Consider the following 13,812-nt stretch of genomic DNA (forward strand, 5'->3'; position numbering starts at 1 on the left):
ACAGTTCTTCCAATCTAGTCCATATAGCATATGCAGAATCCAAACCTTCAATGTTGAATAGCAAGGCATCAGAAATCGATAGCTCTATGGTTGAGTGTGCAAGCTCATTCAACTCATCCCAATCATCTTGATCCATGTCCACGGGCTTTGCCCCTTTAGTTTTGATCGGCTTTGCCTGCTTCTTTTGTAACAGGATATTGTAGCATTGCTTTTGCCAAACTGCAAAATTGTGTGCACTTTCAAGCTTCTTTATGTGCATCAGATTACTGTTGTCATTGCTGCTAGCCATGATTTTCAGCCCAAATGTGACAAAAAAAAAAACCAGCAAATGCAGGCCCAAACTGTCACCCAAGTGACTAAGGTACAAACAAGTACCAATCAGCCATAAATGACCACACAGAAGTACAGATTTCAGATCTGTCATTGAATTTTCAGAAGCGCTAAACCAAGTGCTACAGCATTATCCAACTGATTACAGTTGTTCCAAGGGCATGTGCATCACATTACATGAGAAATCCCAAAATTTCAGCTGCAATTTCTGTTGTACATGTACCTATGAGCATAATATTTGACACGAACTGTCAAAAGGCCCAAAATTTTGTGCTCAAAAGCGTCAAACACACATTTGCATTTCCTCTGTCATGCATAGGACTGTCCAATTTTGCCAAAATAAAGTAATTTCAGCAAAACCCCCAAATTTTACCAAGTGTTGATGTCCAAATTGCGCGGAATTCAACCTGCATGTACATAAAATGACCAAATTCTGCACAAATTTTGCCCAAACTGCAAAAGCCCCAAATTGCACGGGGTCCAATGTGCCTCAATGTCGAGAAATTGGGTTAATTTCGGCCCAATTTGCACATGTACATTAAAAGCCCCAAATGTCGGGGACAAAATGTCACAAATTCCTGCAATTTCTGAGACAGATATCAGTGTTGCATCTTGCTGGCACCAAAACTGGACAAATTCCCAAATTTTCCAAGTCCTGTGTGCACTAATTTAAGTGAAATTGAAAGAATTTCACTAAAATGCGAAAAGCCCCAAAATTCCCAGGCAAATGTGCACCGACTTTGCAATTTCTGAGTCAGATTGTCCAAATCTGTGTTAAGATTCCCAAATTTGGGAAAAGCTCCAAATTTCTAGCTCAATTTTGCACAGATCTGTACACTGTGCTTGTGCCGCGAACGCCCGGAGAAGAGGAGTTTAAAAAAAGGATTTTTTGAAGAAGAATTTTTTTTTGGATGACGGGTTTGTTGACCCGTCCGGCTTGTCCTCGCTCTGTTGGTCTTGTCACATGCTGTGGACGGTCATGCGCCGATAACTGCTGTCCTCGTGCAGCTGTCGCCTGCAAAGTTGCCGCCGCCCGTTGGTCGCACTCGTCAGCGCCCGCCCGTTGGTCCCGTCCGGTCTGCTGCAGTCGTCGTCAACAGCTGCAGTTGTTACCACGCCTGCTCCTTGTTCTGGTCGCTTCCCGTTGGTCTTCTCCGTGAGCCGCGCTGTTGCTTGTCTGCCTGTCGTCCCCGCTGGACCACGTTGGTCAATTGTCACCTGCAGTTGTTAGCTGATGCACCAGTCGATTGTCTCTCCAGCACATGGGCCTGCCTGCGATTCTCCTGCTCGCCTTTGAGTTGTCTCTTGCCAGCTGTGGTCTTCTACCTCAGCTTGACGACTGTCTGCAACACCTTACGCTTTGATACCAGTTTGTAGGAATTATTAGGCACGGAGATCGAGGCGGAAAATTGTTGTGCGCAGTGAGAGACAGAGAGAGTGCGAGAGAGCAGAGTAGAGAGTGAGCACGTTTTTTCGGTACAATGACGAGTGTACCACTTTAGGTTTTTAGATAGATATATGTATGAAAGTACAATGTGCTAACGGTGTGTTCACACCCGTGCACATATAAAAGGCACGATGGCTCTTTATTCCCAACATGCAGTTGTTATCTTAGATAGTGCTCGTCACTTTTGCTATTCTGTACAGCAGTCACAAAGGTTGGGCTTTTATTATGCCTAATATGCAAGCATTAAGTGGTATTGATGTGGCTTTTCTTGACCAGCATATTGGGCATGGGGATGAGAAAGAGTTGGTTGAGTTGGATGGTGACTCTTTGGTTGAGGATTTTGGTCAATTGATGGAAGGGGATGAGATGGGAAAATGCTGTAAGATGACGGTTGATGAACCAGTTTTGCCTGCTCTGGAGTTGCCTCAGCAAGGTGTTCGTGTTTCTTGCTCACAAGTTGACGAGTCTTTCCAGTTCATGCTTGCCACTGCCAACAATCTTATGTCTGATTATGTTCATTCTAGTGAGGATAAAGCAAGCTCTTTATTGAAAGGGGATGATGTGGTTGCTGTCATGAGAACTGACCTAGTTTTATAGCAGATTGCTACCTTTCATGAGAGGGTAGCCATCTTGTATTTTATGGGTAGGACTCTTTGATTACTCGGATTCGCTCTTGGCTACAGTCCACGCTTGTGAGTGATGATGCACGTCATGAGGATGTTCTTGGGAAAGTGCAGGCTTTTGTTATGGGTTCTTTGTATAAAATCTTTTCTAAAATCATTGCCAATAGATTATAGAAAGTGTTCTTGCACTTGGTTCATCCATGTCAATATGGTTTCATTAAGGAACGGAATGCCATGCATGACATTTTGTGTGTTCAATTGGGGATTGATTTTGCCAAAGCCTTTGGCCAACTGGGGTTGATTTTGTATGTTCAACTAGGGATTGATTATGCCAAAGCCTCTGGCCAGCAAGTTGTTATGCTTCAACTATATCTTGAAAAGGCATTTGATAATGTCAAGTGGTCTTTCTTGTGGCAGTTGATGTCTACCATGGGATTTGGTCCTTGCATGACTTTTGTGTTTGATACCATTGGTCAGGGTGTTGTGGCATGTATTGTACTTAATGGGGGGATCAATGATGAAATTGCCTTGTCTCGTTCTCTTTGGCAAGGCTGCCCTCTCAATCTTTTGCTATTTGCCTTAGTCACTCACCGAATGCTCTCTTTGTTGGATAAGTTGGCTGATCAAGGCGAGATTGTTGGTTTGTCTCTTCCCAGTGGTGCCCAACAATCTTTGGTTGATAATTCCTTTATGTTTCTGAAGGCTGACCAAGGCGAGAGTGTTGGTTTGTCTCTTGCTAGTGGTGCCTAACTTTTGGGTCAATCTTTGGTTGATGATTCCTTTATGTTTCTCAAGGCTGATCGGACTAATGTGAATCGGGCAATGGTTATGTGGAATCAATTTGCTTTAGCTTCGGGGCTTCATATTAATGCTCAGAAATCTACATTGATTTCTTGTATGGAGAGTGATTTGCAACATTTGGGTTGGCAAGGAGTTGTGATTTCTAAAGGAGATATTATGCGACACTTGGGTTATCCTATTGGTGTGGATATAGCTCCTCGCACCTTGCTTGATTGGATATCATCCCATATACATGATTGGTTTATATATCGGAAATCTCAAGGCTGGCCTCTTCACGTGAGACTTGAAGTTGCTCAATGCGTCATGATCAGTATGGTATTATTTTTTTTTGCCCTTACTTCCTTGGACTAAGAAGTCTCTTTTGGAATCGGTTTAGTCTAGAATCGTTTGGGCCAGGTGTGAATTTCTTGGTAGCATGTGACTACTCCTAAAAGGATGGAGGGAGTAGCTTTATTGGATATTAATTTTCATACTGTTGCTTTGAGATTGACAATTTTGCAGGCTTTATGTGTGCAAAGTCATCCTTGGAGAGATATTGCAAAAATTTTCATTGAAAAGTCTGGTATCTCTCATGGTTGCACGATTATTCAAGTTTCTTAGTGGCATGCGCTGAATTCCATGAGGCCTATTAAGGTCTCCTAGTCTTTTTCTTCTTTCTCATTTGATTGCATCATGGCAAGAGATTTAGTGTTTCGCAGTTTGGTGCCCTCTTGATCTTCGTAAGGAGGAGAATTTGCTACAAGGAGAAGTGTTGGCTACCCCCAGGTGGTTGGATTGGCTTGATAAAGACTTACAGCAATATAAGTTTTATCAGATGGCTTGCTTGGGGCTGTAGATAGTCCATGATGGTATCATTCCCGGGCAGCCCCGACTTTATTCTTTCCAGCACATTCGTCAGTACTTTCGGGTGCCTCGTGGATATCATGACATTTGGTCGTTCTTATAGGAGCAGCTTCTGAGGTACTCTCCATTGCCTGCTTCACAGCCCTTGTCTCCTTGGCAGGATTGGATGTTTGTGCTACCCTGGATGATTTTGAGAAGTGGTTAGCTAATCAGATTTGTCATTAGATGGTCAAGGTTAAGAGATGGGTCATTGGAAAGGCCAATAAAATATGGCATATTCAGGTTAGCAAAAAGAAGTGGCAAGAAAGATTTCTCCAACTCTGGAAGTTTAAGTTTCCTTATTAGGGTAAAGTTTTCATATGGAGGTTGCTTATCGGGGGTCTTCCAATTGGGAATGTGTTGTATGCTTGCAAGATCTCCTATGGTCATTGTGTATTTTGGACTACATGCGATGAGACATTGCTTCATCTCTTCGTCTCTTGCCCATTTGAAGTTTTGTTTCCCATGGTGTGGTCCTTAGTGACTCAACAGTGGATATCAGCTCGTCCATGGATTATGGGAAGGATGCCTTCTATGTCCGCCTTGCAATCAGATCATTCCTGCCTTTTCCATTTCCTTCGTTGGAATGCCTTCATTTTTGGTTTTGCCTCGGGTATCCATGGTCATGTGGCCCATGTTCGTGGTTTATTGTTATGGTAGATCTCCTCTATGGTTTTAGCTGACCTGGTTCTTCCTGACATTGCTGCTCCTTGGCTGGATATTGTCCGCTCCACTCCAGCTGTCCTTTCTGTGTGATATTTGTGTGTGTTGGTCTTCGAGGCCTTTCGGCTTGATTTGTGTTTGTTCTATTTTTCTTAGCTAACTTGATGGTCTGATGTAAATATTGCCATTTAATTTGATTATCTTCATGAAAAAGAGATGTTTTGGGATTATTATAAAGGGTAAATGGATGGCTCTCCTTTTTGAACCAGGTTGATTATGAACTGGAAAATGAGTTTGGCTGATCTAAAATGGATAAGCAGACAAACTGAACAAGCAAACTCTAGGTGTTTTGAATGTATCCATTGGTCTAGATTGCTTGAGATCCCTCTGGCTTTTCAAGATTGCGAAGAGCTGGTTCATCTTGTTGGTTGATTAGAGTTTTTGTAGCACATTTCACCTGTCAACAGGTCTTTCTTAGCTTAATTTGTTTGTTTGCATCTGAATCTTTTCTACTTGATAAAGGATGCACTAGGGTGCTTGAACAAGCCTATGAAACTATGGGGAACGCGTTTGAAGGTCATATAGAAATATCCCTCTTAAATCATGGCTTTTTCAATGAAGATACTTAGTTTGTGTTTTGGCAGCTGGTATTGTCTCTTATTGCAAGTTGTGTTTGTGGACGTGTTACTACAATTAAAAGGATTGCCTATATTTTTTCATTTCTCTCTTATTGTCCATGATCTTGTAAACATGATATTGGGTTATTTGAGGGTGTGATTCTCTTCTCATCATTTTTCCAAACATTTTTGGATGTTGTTACTATCCCCACTCCTTTGAGGGGATACACTCAGTTCTTTAGTTAGACCAGGTTTGGGATACTTTGAACTGTTTGGAATTTTTGGTCTTTGGGGGTATTACCATTTTACTTTGTATAGAAAGTTTCTACAATGGTAGCTTTATGTTTTCTAGAGACTCTAGGATATTGGCCAAGTCCAGTTCTCTCTCTTGTAATGAGTAATTATATTGAATCCAAAAAAAAGTACGATATATCAATATTACAAAGTGCAAGTTGGCTCTAGGCCATCATGTATAAACCAAATACAACGGATTCAGCAAGTACATCAAGTTGAGAATGTAAGAGGCACCCCAGGACACAAAGGATCAAGAGTTTTGATGGGATTTAGCTGCGTATTCTTGTGCCTTAGCTGCCAATGTCTCTAGTACACCATCTTCGAAGATGTCCCCCAGCACTGCAAAGGGATTGGGTTTGTGATGTTCAGTCCATAAGGAAGAAGGCATGTTGGCTGCAATCCCATGTAGTGATGACTCTACTAGTAGCATCAAAAGCCAGTGGGTGGTTGGTATGCACCGATGATTGTTGTTGTTGTTGGTGCTCTTTGAGGGGCTGTGGGTCCTCAGCAACAGTAGGAACTTGAGTGGTAGGTGCATCCAAGGATTTGTCTCGGCGATGCAAATAAATGCGGAGGGGGTCCTCTGAAGAAGAAGGGTCACGAGGTGTTGCGGGGATAGAAAACTCCGTTACTTTTCCTTTATTGCATTGAGCTTGTGTCCACCCCTTTCCAAGTCTGAAGGAGTAGGCTGCTTGCCTTTGGACTGCTTAGGCTGAATAATCTGTTGCTTGACAGAGTGGCGGGGGGGGGGGGGAAGGTGTTTTGATCCGTGTCCATGGGGTGATCCACCAAGGCACCCTTGTGGTTTAGACATTTGCCCATGAAATGACCTAGTTGACCACAAGAGAAACAGTGGCCAGCAAAAGTACCCACTTGAGCCGGAACTGCAGAGGCTTTATGCTCGAACAATTGTGGCACAACCAGTTGGGTTGCTTTCTGGCAATATTCCACAGCATGCACAATTTGTTTTTGTTGGTTGCCTTCAGATTGGGTGGTATGAACACATGGCCTTCGGTAGCCATTGCATCCTTGAGAAGGGCCTAGTAGATAGTTGGGCAATTCTCCACTTCCACCCATATTGGACATTGTTACTTCAGTAAATCTTGGAAGTTTTGGTCATGGACACCATGAGACACTATGCACCAATTGTTTCTCAAAGCAGAGGGGTGGCTCTTGGAGAAGGAAATTGTGGGCCGTATTTGAGAGAAGGACGACCTCATAAAATCCACACGGAGGCCACCTGCCCTCCTTGTTCGTCAGGCTGCCCTGCCTATGTGGGGCGCCACCCTGCAACTTCGCTCATTTGCACAAGCCGTCCTGCCCGTGGCGGGGTGCTGATTCTTCTACGCCACCTGTGAAAGACCAACAGAGAATGAACTGACAGGCCTTCTCTTTCATGGAGGGCCTGCATCAGGCTGCTATGGACCCATCGCTTGCAGCCCTGGGTCTAGACATGGAAGTGGAAGAAGATGCAGTCAAAGAAGAAGACATGATAACCTGTACTAGCAAGATGGTTTTGCCCCACCTTGATGTTCAGCCACCTGTCAAATACAGAAAGCATCTTCCTGATGAATTTACTGCTGCTTCTGAAGCCCCTGACCTGGGTGATTCTCCACCCCGCTCGTATGCTCAAGTGGCTTCCGCTTTGTAGGATTTGTAGGAACCGAACTTGGAATAGTATGAGTTTGCAAACTCCCTCTTGCCTGTGCAGAGGAGCTTTTGGAACAGAAGTGCCAACTCAAGAGGTTCTTTGCTCCTTTTCAGCTTTTCACAAATGCAGTGTCATTCTCTTCGTCATGGGTTGGATACCCGTGCTTGGTAGGATCCGTCTTTGTGTGACCTCTATTCTTTAGACCAATGGTGTGGAGATCTTCGCTGGCAGTTGTTCAGGGAGGCGGCTCCCTGCACAGACAGGGCAGACTCGCAGGGCAGCTTCCAAACAAGCAAAGGAACATGGCACAAGCAATCTGCAGGCACGGGACAGGCAGCCCAGCAGGGTGGAAACCCTAGGTGTCCCCCCCGTTATTGCCTGTCACCGTCGTCCGTCATCTCTCTCCCTCTCTCGTCACTGGCCCATCCGTCATGGCCCCGTTCGTCTGTCACTTGCCCCGTCCGTCACAATCGGACGCCCTCTCGTCCGACTCGGACACTGCCACGTGGACTAAACCCCTTGTCCGAGTCCCCACAATTGGACGTCCCTCGTCCGAGTTCCCGCCCTCGTCCGACTCGGACACTGCCCCGAACGTCCCTCGTCTGAGTCCCTGCACAATCGGACGCCCCCCTCTCCACGTGACCACGCTCCCTCGTCCGAGTTGACAACTGGACAATACCGTTCGAGTCACCGGACCACGCACGCCAGCCCGCCCCTACCATCGCCCTCCCTGCTCTTTCGACACGCCAGCCCGCCCCTACCATCGCCCTCCTTGCTCTTTCGACAAGAGTAGTCGCCATCTCTCCTCTCTTCGTAGCAGCTGCCCCCCTCTCCCCCGCCCTGCTACAGGCCTCCCTCACGTTCGGACTCGGCAACCATTTCACACCACTGCCACTAGCCCTGTCAATACCCGACTTTTCCGCCACCTCCCACCACCGCCCATCACGCATCCGCCACCACAATGAGGCCAGATGCACACATCCCTTGAGCAAGCCCAGGAACCGTGAGGAAGGGATGGGCTCGAGCAAGACATCCCCGTCACCAGGCAACTGCACAAGAGGGGAGAAAAATGAGAAATACTCAGCGATTTGGAGCAGCATTGACAAGGTGACAGACTACCACACAAGGAAAGGCGTGGAGGCCCTCCGAGATGTATGCAAGGTGCATGACCAAGACATCAGCAACATCAAGGAAATCATGGCAGCAATGTGCGCGGAAACTGCACATCAAATCAAGGAGGAAATAAGCACGAAAGTGCAAGACTGGAAGAACGAAATCTATGCCGAGATCACATCACACTTCACCTCCTGGAAGGTGGACATTGAAACGTCCCTCCAGGAGAGAAATAGGGTGATCGAAGAACTGAGGCACGAGCTCGATGAATATAGAAACCAGCTGGACCTACTCAAGAAGGAGGAAGGAGAAATCACCGAAACAACGCCCACCAAGGTGCAAACCGAGATCAACGAGCTGAAGACACAAGTAACAAAGGAGCTCAACACATGGGCGAATATAGTGAAACAAGCACAAGCCAAAGTGGCCGAGAACTCCAAATGGATTGAGGTAGCCAAGAAGTCACCAACAAAGAAGGAGGAGTTTGTGAATGCAGCACTGGAGGAGGAGAAAAGGAGAAAGCTTAGAGCGCTCCATATCTGGGTGGTCGGATGAAAGGAAGGGGATAGCCCCCTGGCAGACGCCAAGCAGATATGTGAAAAGCTGGGAGTAGAGGACCCTCAAATAGTGGAGAATGCATGGCGCGCAGGGAAAGACCTCACCAAGGGAAGGCCTCTTATCCTCAAATTTGCCAACTTAGAATCCAGACGAGCCTTCCTCTCTAAAAGGACAGCTCTAAAAGGGGAAAAAGTCTACCTGGAGGATGACCTCACACCCGCACAGGTGGCACACCGTAAAGAATGCATGCCACAGATCCTGGAGGCTCGCAAAGCGGGAAAATGGGCAGTATACAGAGATGGTCGTGTCATCATCACAGATAAATGCCAATGACGGGGCGTGGCCTATGAGACCCACCTGAGGTTTGCAGTGTGGAACTGCAACAGAGCTATGAAAACAGATGCAGGATTATTCTAGGAGACCTTCACCGGCAAGGACATCGTCCTCTACACAGAAACCCACCAAAGCCCAGGCACCTACTTACCAGAAGTGAGGGGATATAGATGGGAAACGGCATGCCGCCCTAGAGCCCGAACAAAAGGAGGGACCCGAGGGTTCGGAGGGGTGGCTGTGTTGTACAGGGAGGAGTTACAGCCCATGGTGCAAGTTATGCGGAAAGATGAGGAAGCTCGGTTCATGTGGATCCGGATACACACAGATTGCCACCGAGACATATACATGGCGGTGTGCTATTTCCCACCAGCACACTCCCCATACGCATCATTGAAGGGCGAGTCACCATACCTACCACTGTACGAGGATATCATGCACTACTCCAGCTTGGGGGATGTCATGTTGGCCGGAGACTTCAACGCACGCACAACACAGAGGCAAACCCAGAGCGAAGACCACATGTACAAAGAGATCGCACTGGAGGAGATAGGACTCAACCGGGCATCACAGGACAGCTGAATGCACCGAATATGGTGAACATCTACTGGCGTTAGGGGGGGCACACGGACTAGCCATCCTCAACGGTCTCAACAGATGGCGCGGGTCGGATGCCCTCACATGCTTCCCACACAAGCACGCGGCCAATTGCATCGGACAAGGGGCACATGGAGCACCCACAGAGAAACTGGGAGCAAGCACAGTGGACTATATCCTCTGCCCTCTATCACTTATCCCCGACATCCAGTCCTTTATAATATCACCTCGCTCACTTGCAGTGGCTGCCGACCATGCCTACCTGCAATTTGACATAACCTGCAGGTATGACCTAATCCCCCCAGCAAGCAACCCCCCAAGATTCCCCAGGTACCACATTACTAGGCTAACTGCGAGCGCATACTCCGACCATCTCTACTGGGGCCTGCAGGAAATGGACCCCCACGCACCCCTGGAGGAGGTCACAGCACAGTTGGCGGGCACACTACACACCTCGGCTGCCGAATACTTCCCCCACACATCCCCCCACTCCACCCCTCTGAACAAGAATGTCCCACAGAATAGTTGGTACGACGCAGAGTGCAGGGAAACCCGGCTCCGTCTTCAACAACACGAAGCACGGGGAGTACACACGCATAAACAGGCACGTTTGATCTTTCGTCGTCTAGTGCGACGGAAGAAACGAGCCTACCTCTCCAAAGTGGAACACGAATTCTACCAGCTATTCTTAGGATAGGACAACAAAGAGGCATGGAAGGCGTTTTAGGAACCCCGAGCCCAGACGCCCATTATCTCCCCGGACACTTGGCACGCATATGCAACCTCACTATACCAAGTACCCAAGCAGCCCTAGCTACCCCAGCCCCTAGGGAGCAGACCTGGATCATCCACATTCTTCAGCACGGGGCGGGTTCGGGACGCCATTGATAGACTCCAAAATGGCCGTGCCCAAGACCACGAAGGCTTGGTAAGCAGAGCATTTGACCCATGCCAGAGACATACTGGCACCTCTCCTAGCACACATGTTCAACAGAGCCCTATGCGAAGGCTTCCCTGCCAGCTGGTCAGCCAACACCATAATACCTATCCTGAAGACCGGAGACCCCATGGTTCCCACGAACTACCGAATAGTCATGGTTGGCCATGTACTAGCCAAGCTCTATGGATCCATACTGGACCATGAGTTGAGCAAGTGGGCAAAGCAGCACCAACATTGGGCGGCAGGACAAGCAGGGTTTAGGAGGGGTTTCTGCACCCTTGACCATATCCTCACATTGAGAGCCATCATAGAGGAGGGCAGAGCACATGGAAGACGGGTGTACTGCTGCTTCGTGGACTTCCGCAAGGCCTTCGACACAGTCCCACGAGCAAGGCTCACGCAGAGACTACAGAAACTGGAGGTCCCAACCGAAATGCGATGGGGGATACTGGCACTATACAAATTGGTAACGGGCCGAGTTCGGGCACTAGGAGGGCTGTCAAAGGAGATAATCAGCACCATCGGAGTCAAGCAGGGATGCCCACTCTCACCCATCCTATTTGGCCTCTACATTGATGAGCTCTCAGAGTACATAGATAGATTGGGCGAGGAGGGATCGAGCCTGGGAGGGACACTGATACCCATCTTACTATATGCGGACGACATAGTCCTCATCTCCAGCACACCCGAAGGGCTTCAATGCCAAAACTGGACGCACTACAGGCCTTCTGCCAAGACAAAGACCTAATTGTGAACCTGGGGAAAACCAAGGTCATGGTGTTCAACACGTCAACCCAATGGCTCCGACGGTCGGTACCCCCCTTTACATACGGCGGAGAGACCGTGGACGTGGTCCAAAGATACGTCTATCTGGGGACTACATTCTTTGGACCGAGACTTATCCTGAGAAAAGCAGCAGAAGATAGACTAACCCGAGGCTATGGAGCCCTCGGGTCAATGGAGAACCAATGTGCCCGTATACAGTTCCAGGAACCCCGGACGAAGCTCTGGCTTTTTGACACCTTGCTCACACCAGCCCTCTTGTACGGGGCTCCCATATGGGGGTCCAGTCTCTACCACACGCGGAGGGCCCCACAGGACCAGCCACTGCCTAAGGAGGAGGCCACCTATGAGGGATGGGAGCAGATGGAGAGACCCTTAATACTTATGATCTCACGGATGATCCGAAGCAAGCCCTCCGTACCACACGAGATCATCCGCGTAGAGCTGTGGGCACTGCTCCTCGTGGCTGAGGCCCTCTTCCAGACCGTGACCTTCTTGCACCGAATATGGGACCTGCCTCGGCACCGGTACCCCAGACTCGCCCTGGAGTCATCCAAACAGCTAGCAACACAAGGGGACACTGAGTGCTGGTATGCCCGAACAGAGACTTGGCTACGGTTCCATGGCGTGCACATGGACCACCTCCCCCCACTACAATACAGCCTAGATTGCCCACATCTGGAGCTCAGCCGAGAGGAGGTGAATCGCATCATCAGAATGGATATCATCCAGACAGACACAGCCAGGACATGGGTGACCCCCACGTCAGAACTAGGAACCAGGAAGGCTTTCTACCGAGAGCACTTCTTGCACATCTCCCCGGATGGCTTGATCACCATGTCGGAACTAGGAACCAGGAAGGCTTTCTACCGAGAGCACTTCTTGCACATCTCCCCAGATGGCTTCATCACCCGCCCAAGCTACATGGACACACACCTGTCTCACGGGGTCAGAAGTGCCATCGGACAGATCCGCACGTTCTCACACCAACTACGGGTTGAAACGCGGGCAGATACGAGGCCAACCCCCTCCCCCCAGAAGACCGAATCTGTCAGCTCTGCCATCTCGAGCCAGAGACAGAGGAACACTATATCTGTAGATGCCCAGTGTACTACGAAATCCGGGGACGCTTCCACTGCCTATTTAGCGAAGGATTCGGACCACTCTCCAAGGTGATGGAATTCAAAGACCAGAGATGCCTGGGGCTCTTTCTACTGGAAATACGACGCCACAGAGACCACCTCCTATGAACCACGGAGCAAAGACAATGAACCACCAACCAACGCACACTCAACGAATTCTACCAAATACGAGCTACCCTCCCCACCACTGAGCCCCCACCAGCCCAACCGGCCTTGCGACCCTGGGGGACCACCTTAGAAATAGCCACAGCGAGAGGCAAAGCCCGGCGCCCACGCCCCGCCGGCCCCCGTCCCCGCAGAAGACACATGTCGAAGATACAAGGGATACTATGCCGCCATCGAAGGGCCCTGCCCCGCCGCTTTAGTCTCTCCATGTTAGACCGACCCATGCAGGACGTCCTAGGATGAACACTCCAGGAGCAGTTCCACACCGCACTGGGAGTACCTCTAGATTGTATCTAGTCTAGATATCATTTTGTACCTGTTGTAGACGTTAATATAACTTTCTTTCTTTCTTTCTTTCTTCTTTCTCTCAAAGATATTATAGCAACCTCCCTCTCTCTCTCTCTCTCCAGTGTTTTTGTTCACACTGAACATAGCTGTTGTTGCACATGGATAAAAGTCCACACAATGGTGTAGCAAAAAGAAAGTGTGTGTGACACTGCAGCAATCCCTATATGATGGCTGCCATGTTGAACATCTAGCATACTTCTCAAATGGGATGTGTTTTAACAATACTTTTTTTGTTTGGAAAAGAAAGAGACTTTGTAATGAAGTCTGCTCTCTTTGTATATCAATTAGATAAGGATGAATGTTTTAATAAAAAACATGCTTTGTGCATGTGTGATTTGCCTGCATTTAATGCCTCGTCTCCTCACTTTTTAATGTGTGAAAATTTATAATGATATTAAGGCCGTGGCTTCATTTCTTTGCATGCTGTGCTACTGTTCCTGTGAAGATCTCCATAGCTTTACAAGATAAAACATGTGCTTACATTTGTGTGTGTGTGGTTTTTTGCAATTGATGCGTCGTCTCCTCAGG

General features: G+C 48.1%; 1 protein-coding gene across 3 annotated transcripts in view; it reads left to right on the forward strand.

Moving 5' to 3' along the window:
• Positions 1-13,812, forward strand: part of LOC148016250 (uncharacterized) — a 162,359-nt gene that overhangs the window by 47,966 nt on the left and 100,581 nt on the right. The gene's annotated exons all lie outside the window — the stretch shown is intronic.

The sequence above is a fragment of the Lygodium microphyllum genome, chromosome 23 (genome assembly GCF_053477565.2).
Source record: "Lygodium microphyllum isolate KBCC chromosome 23, Lygodium_microphyllum_v1.1.10, whole genome shotgun sequence".
NCBI classification, from domain to species: Eukaryota; Viridiplantae; Streptophyta; class Polypodiopsida; order Schizaeales; family Lygodiaceae; genus Lygodium; species Lygodium microphyllum.